The sequence below is a fragment of the Hyaena hyaena genome, unplaced genomic scaffold, assembly GCF_003009895.1.
Source record: "Hyaena hyaena isolate Hyena2069 unplaced genomic scaffold, ASM300989v1 scaffold_1624, whole genome shotgun sequence".
Lineage (NCBI taxonomy): Eukaryota > Metazoa > Chordata > Mammalia > Carnivora > Hyaenidae > Hyaena > Hyaena hyaena.
Window position 1 is genome coordinate 105,414 of NW_024082263.1, and position 13,863 is coordinate 119,276.

Genomic DNA, 13,863 nt, shown 5'->3' on the forward strand with positions numbered 1-13,863 from the left:
TAGCGTCCCAGATGCCTTCCTTGCTTTACCTCATCATGGCCCTGCACCACCATTTTCTTTCACCTCAAACCTGCAATAGCTTCATGACTCACCTCCACTTTACCTTCGCCCCCTTAAAGCCTGTTCTCCAAAAGCAACTAAAAGGTCTCCAATTATCAGCCCATTAGGCTGACGAGAAAGTTTGAAATCCTCATCCTTGATCACCAGGGTCTACGTGATCTGCCGCTAACTACCTCTTCGGCAATCTTTCAAGTCTTTTTCTCTTCCTTAGTCACTACAGTCTGGGCGTGAGGGCTCGGGGGGGGGGGGGGGGGGGGTGAACCAAGGAGGGGAGGTCTGTCCTAGCTGCAGGCTGTAGAGGTTTATATACGGTCTGCAAAGAATTTAAAACCATTGAAAACACTGCCATAGTCGATCTGCTTTTTATAATCACCGTTTACTAACCATTCTAAATCATGCCAGTGAAAATACTCCTCGCGGCAAAAACACACAATCTTTTGTTGTTCTGAGTCTGTGCTGCCCAACATCACATCGTAGCTATTGAGCACTACAGATATGGCCAGAGTAATTAACAAACTAAATTTTTTTATTTTATTTAACACATTTAAAAACTGATACTTGGGGCGCCTGGGTGGCTCAGTCTATTGAGCTTCTGACTTCAGCTCAGCTCATGATCTCACAGTTCGTGAATTGGAGCCCTGCACTGGGCTCTGTGCTGACAGCTCAGAGCCTGGAACCTGCTTCATACTCGGTCTCCCACATTCTCTGCCCCTCCCCCCTCCTCAAAAATAAATAGAGATTAACAAAATTTAAAAACCAACACTTGATTCAACTACCTAAAAACTTTTAAGAATTTTTTTAACAACTTGTGTATGTGAATCTGTTTTCTGCTGTAAATGTTGTGAAATCTAAATCTAAATCAAGTATTTCTGACGGAAACTTAAGAGATGTGTTTCAGTGTAGAACACATACCAGAATTCAAAAACTTAGTACAAATGTAAAGAATGTAAAACACATCATTAGTTAATTTTTAGGTTGAACATACGTTGAAATGATCATACCTTAGTTATATTAGAGGCGATGAAATATATTACTAAAATTAATTTCACCTGTTTCTTCTTGTCTTTTTTCAAAACTATAGATACCAGAAAATTTTAAATTACATATGTGGCTCACATCGTATTTGGAAAGTACTGATCTAAGTTCTGAACCAGGGTATGCAAATTACTGCCTATAGGCAAGATTCCGTTTACCATCTGTTTTTGTACAGGCCAAGAGCTATGAACATTTTTGCCTTTTTGAGTAGTTGAAAAATACCGAAAGAAGAACCAATATTTTATGACACGTAAAAACTGTATGAAATTCCCATTTCTGTGTCCATAAATAAAGTTTTATTGGAATACAACTCTCTCATTTGTTCATATATTATCTATGGCTGTTTTCATGTAACAACAGCAAAAGAGACCTTAGGACCTGAAAAGCCTTTAAATATTTACTTTAAATATTTATCTGTCTTTTTGGAGAAAAGGTTTATCCACCCTTGTTTTAAAGAGTTGATCCAGTTGTTACTGAGTTTTAATATATGTTCTAAAGGGAAGTAAATTCAGAGAATTACTCGCTACCTAGCTGGCCCCTGACACACACACACACACACACACACACACACACACACACACACACACACACTACAAGCCGGGCACAGGGACACAAACAAAAAACCACAGGTATTTTATTTTATTTATTTATTTATTTATTTATTTATTTATTTATTTTTTACAAATAGTTTATTGTCAAATTAGTTTCCACATAACACTCAGTGCTCATCCCCACAAGTGTCCTCCTCCATGCCCATCCCTCCTCCCCCCCACATCCATCAGTCCTCAGTTTTTGTCAGCATTCAAGAGTCTCTCATGGTTTGCCTCTCTCCCTTTCCCCCACCATTTCCGCCCTTCTTCTCCCCCTTGTTCCTCCGTCAAGTTCCTCCTAATCCTCCTATACGTGCAAACATATGATATTTGTCCTTCTCTGCCTGACTTATTTCGCTCAGCATAACACCCTCAAGGTCCATCCATGTTGCTACACATGGCCAGATTTCATTGTTTCTCATTGCCATGTAGTATTCCATGGTATAGATAAACCACATCTTCTTGATCCATTCATCTGTTGATGGACACTTAGGCTCTTTCCATGTTTTAGCTATTGTGGAGAGTGCTGCTATGAACATTGGGGTCCATGTGCTCCTATGCCTCAGCATTTCTGTATCCCTTGGGTAAATTCCTAGCAGTGCTATTGCTGGGTCCTAGGGGAGTTCTATTGTGAGTTTCCTGAGGAACCTCCACACTGTTTTCCAGAGGGGCTGTACCAGTTAACATTCCCACCAACAGTGTAGGAGGGTGCCCGTTTCTCCACATCCTCGCCAGCATCTAGAATTCTCTGATTTGCTCATTTAAGACACTCTGACTGGCGTGAGGTGGTATCTCAGTGTGGAAAAACCACAGGTATTTTAGAGGAGTTTTGTGACCAATAGAGTCTAACACTTAGTAAGCACCAAGTAAATGCTCTTTCCCCCGAAAGTAGTCCCCTAAGGAGCTTATCTCTGTCCAGATGAGGAGACAGATAGGTAAGCAAGCAATTAAAATTTCTCATGACAAGTATAGCCATCCAGGTTATAAGGAGGCATCTAGCATAGTCTAAGGGGAGATGTCAGTAATGGGCCTTCAGACTGACTGTGGAATTACTGAGAAGCTCTGACTGCCTTACAGTCATCACTCACTTCCAGTTCTGACAGTTCTGTGCATAATGTTTATCAGTACTGAATTTATTGTTTCCATAACAGTAAGTCTGGAGTGGGACTTGCTTCAGACATGGCTTGACCCAGGTGCTCAAAAACCGTCATCAGGAATCTGTCCCTGCCAGGTCTGACCCCTCTCCCTCCCTCTGTGTGCGCATTCTTCTGTCCACCCCTCCTCAGCAGTGGCCAAGATGGCAGCTCCAGGCGGACATTCTTCCCGCTCAGGAAGTGCTTGTTTTTAATAATTGTATCCAAAGTCTGGGGCTGATTCTTATGGGGATCACATAGGTCACTTGCTGGTCCACAAGCAATCACTCCATGGCAGGGGGTGGAATTTGCTGATCATCCATGCCTGGGCCCTGGGTCTCGTCTATCTTTAGGGGTGGTGTCAGCCCCACAGGAGGCATGGGGACTCACAGTGGAGGAGGCTTCAACGACCAAAGAAAACAAGAACATTTCTGCCAAAATGTGAAGAAATGACTTTTGGCACTCAGAAACAGATGACACTCAAAAAAAATAAACCAATAATTAAGTACTCTAGAAACATAAGCAAATAAGAAAAAACTTCTTTTACATCAGTTAGAAGAGTTATGCTTAATCAGGTAACTGTTTTAATATAGAGAAAGAAAAAAACATATACCAGATAAATTAGCAGATAAAATATATTTGGCTACAACTTTTTAAAAAATTGTTTTTAATGTTTATTTATTTTTTGAGAGACAGAGAGTGAGGGGTGGGGAGGGACAGAAAGAGAGGGAGACAGAATCCAAAGCAGGCTGCAGGCTCTGAGCTATCAGCTCAGAGGCTGACTCGGGGCTCCAACTCACTGACCGCGAGATCACGTTGTGAGCTGAAGCCGGATGCTTAACTGACTGAGCCACCCAGGTGCCCCTGGCTACAACTTTTAAAAAAAGAAAGTTGCCTTCTTTGGGACAATAGTTTATGTGAAATAAGTATAATTCTAATAAAAGAATAATAGATTAATCTTACATTTTTCATTTCTCTCTTTTTTTTTTAAATGTTTTATTTATTTCTAGGAGAGAGAGAGAGTGAGAGAGAGACAGCGTGAGCAGGGGAGGGTCAGAGAGAGAGGGAGACACAGACTGTGAAACAGGCTCCAGGCTCTGAGCTGGCTGTCAGCACAGAGCCCGACGAGGGGCTCGAACCCACGAACCGTGAGATCATGACCCAAGCGAAAGTCGGACGATCAACCGACTAAGCCACCCAGGCGCCCCTTTCATTTCTCTTTAAAGTCATCTCGAAGAATGATTCTAGATTTTGTGCCAGTTATTTCCAAGAAGTCATATTTATTCATTGGAGTATGTTGGTGGGTCTATGTATACATGTGTGTATTTCTGTGTGTGAGTTGTAAAACAAAAATAAGTTAAGGGGCACCTGGATGGATCAGTCAATCCAATGTCCAACTTTGGCTCAGGTCCTCATCTCAAGGTTTGTAAGTCCGAGTCCTACATCAGGCTCTGTGCTGACAGCTCAGAGCCTGGAGCCTGTTTCAGTTCTGTTGTCTCCCTCATTCTCTGCCCTTCCCCTGATCATGTTCTGTCTCTCTTTGTCTCACATATAAAAAATGTTTAAAAATTTATAAAAAAATAAAGAAAATGTTCCCCTTTTAAACACATATTTTTAAAGCAAATAATGATAAAGCATACTTTCTTTATCATCTTTTGCCAGACCAAAAATTTGGTTCAGGGCCCTGCATAAAATTTGGGGGGACACCTGTTATGAACTGAGGATGTGCCCCGAAAATTCGCATGTTGAAGCCCTAGCTCCCAGTGTGATGGTGTTTGCAGATGGGACTCTTTGGGAAGTAATTAGGATTAGATTAGGCTATGAAGACGTGGCCTTCCTGATGGGATTAATGGCCTCACAAGAAGAGAAAAAGATGTCGCCCTCGTTTCCTCTCTCTCTCATTTTCTCTCTCTGTCTCCTCCCTACTCCTCCCTACATCCCATATGTGTACAAAGGACAGGCCATAGGAAGACACAGCAAGAGGGTGGCCATCTGCAAGCCAGAAAGAGAAGCCTCTCTCACCAGAAACTGAATTTGCTGGCATGTCGATCTTGGACTTCAAGGTTCCAGAACTGTGAGAAGTAAATTTCTGTTCTTTAAGTCACCCAGTCTAGGGTATTTTGCTACAGCAACCTGAGAAAACTAAGACAACACCAAAATCAAGATAAAATATCCATAATACAAGGTTTTAAAATTCAAAATTAATGTAAAAATCCACAATGAACAAAACACCAAAATGTTATGTCCCCTAGGGTCCAATCTAGCAACCTCGTTTCCACTTTTGATCTTTTGGTATCTAAAGATAGTCCTGATTATTAGTTTTTGGAAACTCCTTCTGGGGTTTTCTGGTAAGGACTCTTGGTGTCTTGGCACTGAGAATGGTGTCCCAGCAGGGCTGAATTCGTGGGAGTGCCACCTGTGTGCTCTCTGCTTGGTTTAATGATCTGCTCTCACCATCTTGAAAGTTTTAATTATTTCTTATCAAGGAGCCCATGTTTTCATTTCATTCTGGGCTCCACAAACTATGTAGCTGGCCCTGTACACCTGCTTTAGGTGTCCTTCATTCAACACTAAGGTAAAATCCACATTCCAGAGACCCCACATTGTAAACTCGATTTCTAACTCAACCTAACCCTGTCAAAAGAGGGAGCGGGTAAAATACATTTCACCCTGCTGTGTATTAGTGACTCTTGGGTTTTTTTTTTCTTCTTTTGTGTGATTCTTATGAATCATCTACAGAGCATTCTTTGGGAAACACTTTATTAGTGCGTGGCATATTAATCCGCAAGTGTGTTTTATGAAGGAAAAACAACTTGAGTTCCAAGAATAGAGGAGGCGTACAGAGTTGCCAGCTAAAATACAGGATGCCCAGTTAAATTTGAACTTCAGATAGACAATGCATACTTTTTAGTATAAGTTTGTCCCACACCTAAATATATCTAAAATACACATTCAGCTTGATGTCCTGCATTTTGATTTGCTAAATCTGGCAATTTTAGTAGCATATCTATTCTGCCATATTCCCACACCAGGTGTATTTCATATGTAGAGTGAGTGGCTTATGAAAACTGGAAGTTGGAGGAAGTAGAGAAGGCAGACACTCCCACAGATTATTCCTAAGGTCCCAGTGGGGGAGTGGGTGACTCCCAAAGCATAGAGATTCTTAGCCATGTGGATGTTTAAACAAATGCTCTTGGCCAAGCCCTGTTTCCGATGACAGATGAACTCCGTCAGCACAGTGCATGAGAATAAACATTAATATAATCAATCTTGTATTACATATTCTTTATACCAACAAATCATCAGGCATTCTTCTTACTTTTTATGGAGGACAGTGCATATGGAAGCCAAGTGTCCAAGGCTCACAAAAATTATCATTTCACACCACCCAGAGATACTGAATTAAAGGCCACACTCCTGGGGGCACCTGGGTGGCTCAGTCAGTTGGGCGCCCGACTCTAGCTAAGGTCATGATCTCATGGTTCATAATTTTGAGCCCTGCATTGGGCTCTGCCCTGACAGCTCAGAGCCTGGAGCCTGCTTCAGATTCTCTGTCTCCCTCTTCCTCTGCCCCTCCCTTGCTTGTGCTATCTCCCTCACAAATTAATAAACTTATAAAAAAATAAAGCCACACTCTCACCTATACAATTTCTACTTTCCATCTAGTTATGATTTGAAGTTCCATGGAAAATAAAAGTAAAAATTAAAGTAAGTCTTCTCCTGAGGAATAGTTAAAAACCAAGTACTCAAAAGAATATTTGTACTCTTGTAATGTAAAAGAGTTACATTTTAGGGGCGCCTGGGTGGCTTAGTTGGTTAAGAGACCGACTTTCGCTTAGGTCATGATCTCGCGGTTCGTGGGTTCGAGCCCCGCGTCGGGCTCTGTGCTGACTGCCAGCTCAGAGCCTGGAGCCTGTTTCAGAGTCTGTGACTCCCTCTCTCTCTGACCCTCCCCTGCTCACGCTGTCTCTCTCTCTCTCCCCTAGAAATAAATTAAAAAAAAAAAAAAGTTACATTTTAGACCTTCCTTTCAACCTGTCTTTTCTTATTGTAGAAAAATTATAATCCTCCACGGAAAAAGGTTTATTTCATTCAGATTTCCAATGGGCTATCGTATTTATTGCCATCATTGCTAAAAATGTCAAGGGTCATTTCAGCCCTAAAAGAAACAGACTTCTCTGGAGCCATATGAAATGAATCTTGCTCTACTACTTTTTTTTTTATAAAGTAATTTTTAAAGTACATTTATCTGTTTTAGAGAGAAAAAGAGAACAGGGGAGGGGCAGAGAGAGAATCTCAAGCAGGCTCAGCACTGTCAGCACAGAGCCCAACGCGGGGCTTGAACACAATGACCCACGAGATCATGAGCTGAGCTGAGGTGGATGCTTAACTGACAGAGCCACCCAGGTGCCCCTCCTGCCCTACTACTTTATTGATATATCTACATGAATCTAAATGCTCCTAAAGACCAGGAGCCCTTCAAGGGCAAGCACCATTGTTTTATTTATTTACCATGCTAGGCATTCAATAACGGCAGCAGTTGAAGTACACGCCATCTTTAAGTGTCCTGTCTGGTCTTTAATTCATTTATTTCTCTTTCTCTCTCAGCACTGAATCTTGCCTAACCCCTCCCAACATGGACTGTTTGTAAGAGAGATGCTAATCTGGAAAGGTTTTTGCTTTGGAGAGCAGAGAATCGTTATTAATATCGAGGATTTCCCATCCCTTATCAGTCCACCAAATGTATGTGCTGCCTCAGTCGCCAAGTAACCAGCAGGGCCAGATGGAGTGTGATGGAGGGACAGTTCCTTCCATTCTTTTTTATGTCAACCATCTCCCAAAAAAGGTAGCAGTGGAAAAAGTAGAGCTAGGGTACTGCAAGTTATTGTCACCACGGACAAGCCAAACTTACATTCGGCGAATGGAAGAAAATCCAGCTTTGGAAAGCTTAATCTTCAGATCAAAGAGATAATGAGATATTTTCTCCAGAAACTGACACTGGGCACTAAAAGAATTCAAAGCCATGTGCCACAATCTTAGACTGGATCTTGTACCCACATTGGTGGCCAAAATGAACTGCAAACTGCTTAGTGGAAAAAGTTACTCTAGCTTTTGGAAGAAATAATTAGCACTGGAGCAGCCTTTTTGGGTAAAGAGCCAGGAAAGAGAGAGTGGGGTTCAACCTTCACAAGCAGACTGTATAAAATTATGGATCCTTAAGGCTACTCCATAGACTGGCTTTCTGAAGGATTTTTGCTGCTTAAAGAATTATATAATCTAGCATCTAAGTTACGGTATGTGGGGCATGAAGCTCTTTGTCACTGACTTGTTACCTCATTGCTTAGCCATGGTGTTAATGAAGCAAAGATCACAGCTTTGATTGACAGATGGGCCTCATCGCTCTGAGGTGTTCGCCAGCCAAATGCACTGTGCTGCAATCGATCGATTCAATTCGACTATCAATATTTATTGAGTCCCTACTATGTACAGAGAAGTGTGTTGGGTGACACAGGGACCGCAAAGCAAAATGAAAACGAAATCTGAGATAGTTTTTGTCCTCACAATCTAGTGGGGGAGACAGATGCATTCACAAATAGCTACACTACAAAGCAAATTATGCTAAGCACAATAATAGAAGCACAAAGTGTAGTGGGAAATCAGAGGAGAAAGATTAATTCCAACCCATGAGGATGTGAACGGATCGCCACAAATTTATCACCACCCCAGGAACAACAACTTACCGCATATGTTATAATAACAGTGGGCCGGGATTGCTATTTTAAAACACAAATGAAAAATATATTGTAATTAGATGAGATCTGCCAGCCAAACAGAGCAAACCAACCAGAAGTCTAAAATACAAAAAGACAAATAACTATTTGGGCTTTTTCATCTTGGGTAAGATTAGTTAGCTGCTGATTTTATTGCTATAGGTGTGGGCGATGATTTTTTTTTTTTTTAAATGTGATCTAAGGGTTAAAAGATCTACCTGCATATGGCAGATCCCAGGACAAATATGTACATTCCCCGGGGAGTGATTGGATCGTGCCTGTGTGCTTGCTAATCTGTGGCATTAACAAGGTTAGCCTTTCAACCTAATGCTTTAGTTTCTGAAGTTATCTCCTGGGCTTATATCAGCAGGCATGTGAATGTTAGGACTAAGAAAAAAACTGTTTTCTGTTTATCTTCTGGGTGTGCAGTGTATTCCTTCCTTCAGAGCCACTAAGAGTTTCAAAAGCAGGTAGAGACAAAGAAAGAAATGTAGGAAAGAAATTCAGATCTCTAAAGGATCTATTGCCTGGTTCAGGCTTCACCCCGAAATCATTTGTCTTTAAGGTGTTGCTATCTTTCTTGGCCCAAAGTACAGAAATTGCAAGCAGAAATATATAATATTTTCAGCACAACTGGTTTCTCTGACATCATAATATGTACTCCCCACCTACACCCCGAATGCTTGGGTGACCAGAGGTCATTGCCACAGACACGAACCTTTCCTTCACAAGGGGTTGAGAAATGATTTCACATAAATGCTATGTGCTCAATTCTCTCCACCCCCATTTTTATTTGAAAATAATCTGTCTAATAATAATGCAGTGTATATCATGTACCAAGTACTGTTCTAGCCATTTGCATCAAACAACCTATAAGGTAAGAATACAATTATCCCCAGGTGACAGATGGAAAAGCGGAAGAGGACCTTGCTCAGAGTCAACCAGCTAGAAGGTGGCAGAACGAAGGTGTCTGGCTGTACACACCGTGCTTGAATCACTGCATCAGTCTGCTCATATATATCATCCTCCCATAGCTGTTGTAAGAATTCTATAGCATAAGCAGAAAAGCTAGCACACGGGCACCTGCATGGCCCAGTTGGTGAAGCATCCAACTCTTGGTTTCAGCTCAGGTCATAATCTCACAGTTCGTGAGTTCGAGCCCCGCACTGGGCTCTGTGCTGACAGCTCAGAGCCTGGGGCCTGCTTCAAAGTCTGTGTCTCCCCCTCTCTCTGCCCCTCCCCACGAATGCTCTGTCTACCTCTCTCTCTCTCAAAAATAAATAAACATTAAAAAGTTTTTAAAAAGTGAGCACAAAGAAAGTATTCAAAAATATTAAGCAATATTGGAGCACCTAGGTGGCTCAGTCAGTTGTGTGTCTGACTTCGGCTCAGGTCATGATCTCATAGTTCCACGGTTCAAATGAGCCCTGTGTGGGGCTCTGTGGCTTCAGTCTCTCTGCTGACAGCTCGGAGCCTAGAGCCTGCTTCCATTCTGTATCTCAGTCTCTCTCTGCCTGGCCCTTGCTTGCGTTCTGTCTCTCTCTCTCTCTCGCAAATAAATAAACATTAAAAAATTATGTTAATATTAAGCAATATTAACATTGATAAAATATTAATGTCTAAGTTAGGCATTGTGTTTTAAAACTTAAAATGCCGTACTCTTTAAGTGCAAATATTCTGAAATATGTTCTTGGCAATACTACTGTATAGTCTTAAATTTGCACTATCTTCCTAAAGGGTGTTAGATGAAGAAAGAAGGTAGTCATTTGTTTGATACTCTGCACCATAGTCAGCCCTTCGTGCATCTCAGTGCTTTAAGTTGGTTACTTCTCTTTCCTCAAGAGAACCCTAGATTTCTTGAAGAAAGGGACTGTATCTCCTTCTCTTTTTCCCACAATCATAGTGGCTTGATTCAATAATTATTTGTAGATTGGTAATCAATAACCTCCTCAATTAGAATTCCTGAGTCCATAACTTTAGGGATAATGTTACTGATCTTGGTTAATCATTTTAGAAAGTGTGTGGTTGTCAAGGAGGTAATTATTAAACACTAACTTTCTGTGAGTGCATTTTTTTAAACTTCTCTTAAAATCATACACACAGAATGCAAGGATGCATGCATTTCTGTTGGTTTTATACCTAGGAATGGAATACATCTAACATATATATGTTGACTAAAAAGTATGTGCTAGAATAGCACTCACTACTTATAATATCCAAAACTAGAAACTATCCAAACACCTGACAACAATAGAACGGAGAAACAGACAAACTGTGGTATAGTCACAAAACTGAGTACTATGCAGCAATGAGAGTCAACAATCTACCATTACATGCAACAACATGGATAAAGTATAAAAACAAAACACCGAGATAAAGAAGTCAGGCCCCAAGAAGTGTTTGCTGAATTATTCCATCCATTTGATACACAAAACGAACAAAACCAATCAATGGTGTTAGAGGTCAGGAGAGTGGTGTCTCTTGGGGAGATGTAGTTGGTACCTTGAAGGGGCAGGAGGGAAGCTTCTGGTAATGTTCCATTTCTTTATCAAGATCTTATTACACAGATGTGTTCAGTTTATCAGAATTGATTGAGCTGTGCACTTATTGTCCACGTGCATTTTAGTCTCTATTATACTTCAAATAAAAGTAAAACAAAAAAAAATCTTCCACATACTTGCAAACTGTACCCCAATGTTTTCTTCATTCCCTGCCAACAACCTTTCTTATCACAGTGAGCTCATACTGTTTTTAATTAGACTATTGTGGACATATTTTATGTGCTAATTCAACTCGAACTTCCTTGACGGGAGCAGGGGGGAGGGGCTTTTGGTTATTTACCTTTACTTCTTACACGGTCTACAGTGGTAACATGCAAAAAGCGTTTTGTTGAGTGAATGAAAAAGAAGGAAAGAACAACTCTTTGTCCTGAAAGAACAGAGATGAAGGGATGAGTAAATGAATGAATGAATGATACATAGCTATAAAAACAGCAGGATCAGGATTTAAATGAATGACTCAACCCTCATAGAAGCTCACTGTCATTATTATTTGAATACACCATACTCGGCAGTCTACTGACCTATCTGTAAACATTGATCTGAAAGACAAATGTATAGTAAAAAAGCTTAAGTTACCAGATTTATTAATGGGATAATTCTTCATTTTGTGAATAGATTCATGGTTAAGTTTTTCTATGTTATCTGGTATTTATTATTTACTCAGGATTTGTTATGTACCAGAGACAGTTCCAGGCAGTTTGTTGACATTTGATTATTTAATGCCTAAGGTAACCAAGTGTGGTTGTTAAGAAACTAGAATTGAGGGGGCGCCTGGGTGGCTCAGTCGGTTAAGAGTCTGACTTTAGCTCAGGTCATGATCTCACAATTTATGGGTTCAAGCCCAGGCTCTGTGTTGACAGCTCAGAGCCTGGAGTCTGCTTTGGATTCTGTGTCATCCTTTCTCTCTGCCCCCTCCCCAATTCATGCTCTGTCTCTCTCTCTCAAAAATAAATAAACACTGAAAAAATAAAAATTAAAAAAAAAAAAAAAAAGAAACTAGAATTTAGATTCAGACAGATGTAGGTCCAAATCACGATCCTCTCACTTAAAAATGGAACAGTCATGGGTACATTGGTTAACTTCTCTGAGCTGCACCTCATTACTCCTACCAGGGAGATGGTCCCGGTATTGCAAGGTTCCCATGAGACCTTGTATGTGAAGTACCTCACCTGGTGCTTGGCAGATTGCATATGGAAGAGCAGTTCATCATCACCATGACCAGAGGTTAAGTAAGTTCCCCATATCCCATCCACACCCATCCATCAGTAAGTCTTGGTGATTATCTCTCCAAAATACATGTGCAGGTCTCCTCCCTTCATTTCCATTTCCCCACCCTCAGTTGGGGTGCAGTCAACCGCCTCTAGCCTCCCATGATGGGTTCACCTTCATGGGCTTTTAAGTTCTCTCTGCTTCTTCTTCTTTTTCTCTCTGCAACTCTTCTCAGCTAGAGTGATCTTTTCAAATCTTAAATTGCCTTAAGCCCTCCAATGACTTCCTTTGAAACAAATAAAAAAAAAAAAAAAAAAGACATGGATTCCAAACACTTGAAATGACCTACACAGTCTCATCGGCTTTGATTCTTACTCTCACTGTAGTTTCCCCCAGAACATTCGACATGTCACACATGCTCGTGCCTCTGCTTCCTGCTCAGTCTTCAGACTCAGCTTGAAGGATGACTCAGAAAGGGCTTCTCAGATATCTGAGTAAAGTAGGGATTCTCATGATTCTCTGTAGCCACTAAGAGGTAAATTTCACATTTCTGTGTTTACTTGTCTGTTGCCTGTGTCCCCCTTCTGGCCTCTAAATTCCCCCAAGGGCTTGTCATAGCTATTCTACACACCCTCGAATGGCAATCACTAACCCAGTGCCTGAAACAAACCCATCATTCAATAAGTATGTACTTATGCCTCTCAACTGGAGGCATGAGAACTGTGGATTAATACACACATTAAATAAGTAATGTGTTGTGTTAGCAAGTGATGAGGGCTACAGAGAAAAACAAAACTGGAAGGTAGATAAACAGGGACAGATGGGTGTAGGGGTATGATATAAAATAGGATGGTCAGAGGGAACATCTGAGCAGAGACTTGAAGGAAGTCAGAAGGAGCCATGGGGATACTCAGGAGAAGGATTCCAGGTAGCAGTAAGTGCAAGAACCCTGAGGTGGAAGGGACGGCCAGGGTCAGTGTGGCTGAAGCTGAGTGAGTGGAGGAGAGAGCAGTAGAAGATGGAACAGAAAGACCAGAAGAAGCCTCTGGGCCTCTGTATAGACTTGGCTTTGACTCCAAGGGAGAGGAAGCCACTGCAAGATTTTGAGCATAGAGGAACGCAGTCTGATTTGTTTTAACTGGATACCTCTGGCTGCTGACTGAGGACTCGGGACAGAATATAAGAGGCCAAGAATGAAAAAAACACAACCCAGAATCCATCTGGGCTGGGTGAGAGATGATGGTGGTTTGGATGAGGCAAGGAGTGGCAGAATTGCCAAGAAGTGGTCAGATTCTAGAGGTCATTCTAAGACAGTACTGAGAGGATTTGCTGACATGCTGGTGGTTCTAGGGGGTGAGAGAAAGAGAGGAGTCAAGAACGACTCCAAAACAGATATTCAATAAACCTTTGTTGAGTGGATGAATGGGTGAATAAGTGAATGAATGAGTGACACAGCCATTAAACATCAGGATCAGGGTTTAAAGCATGTTTAGTAAGACATCAA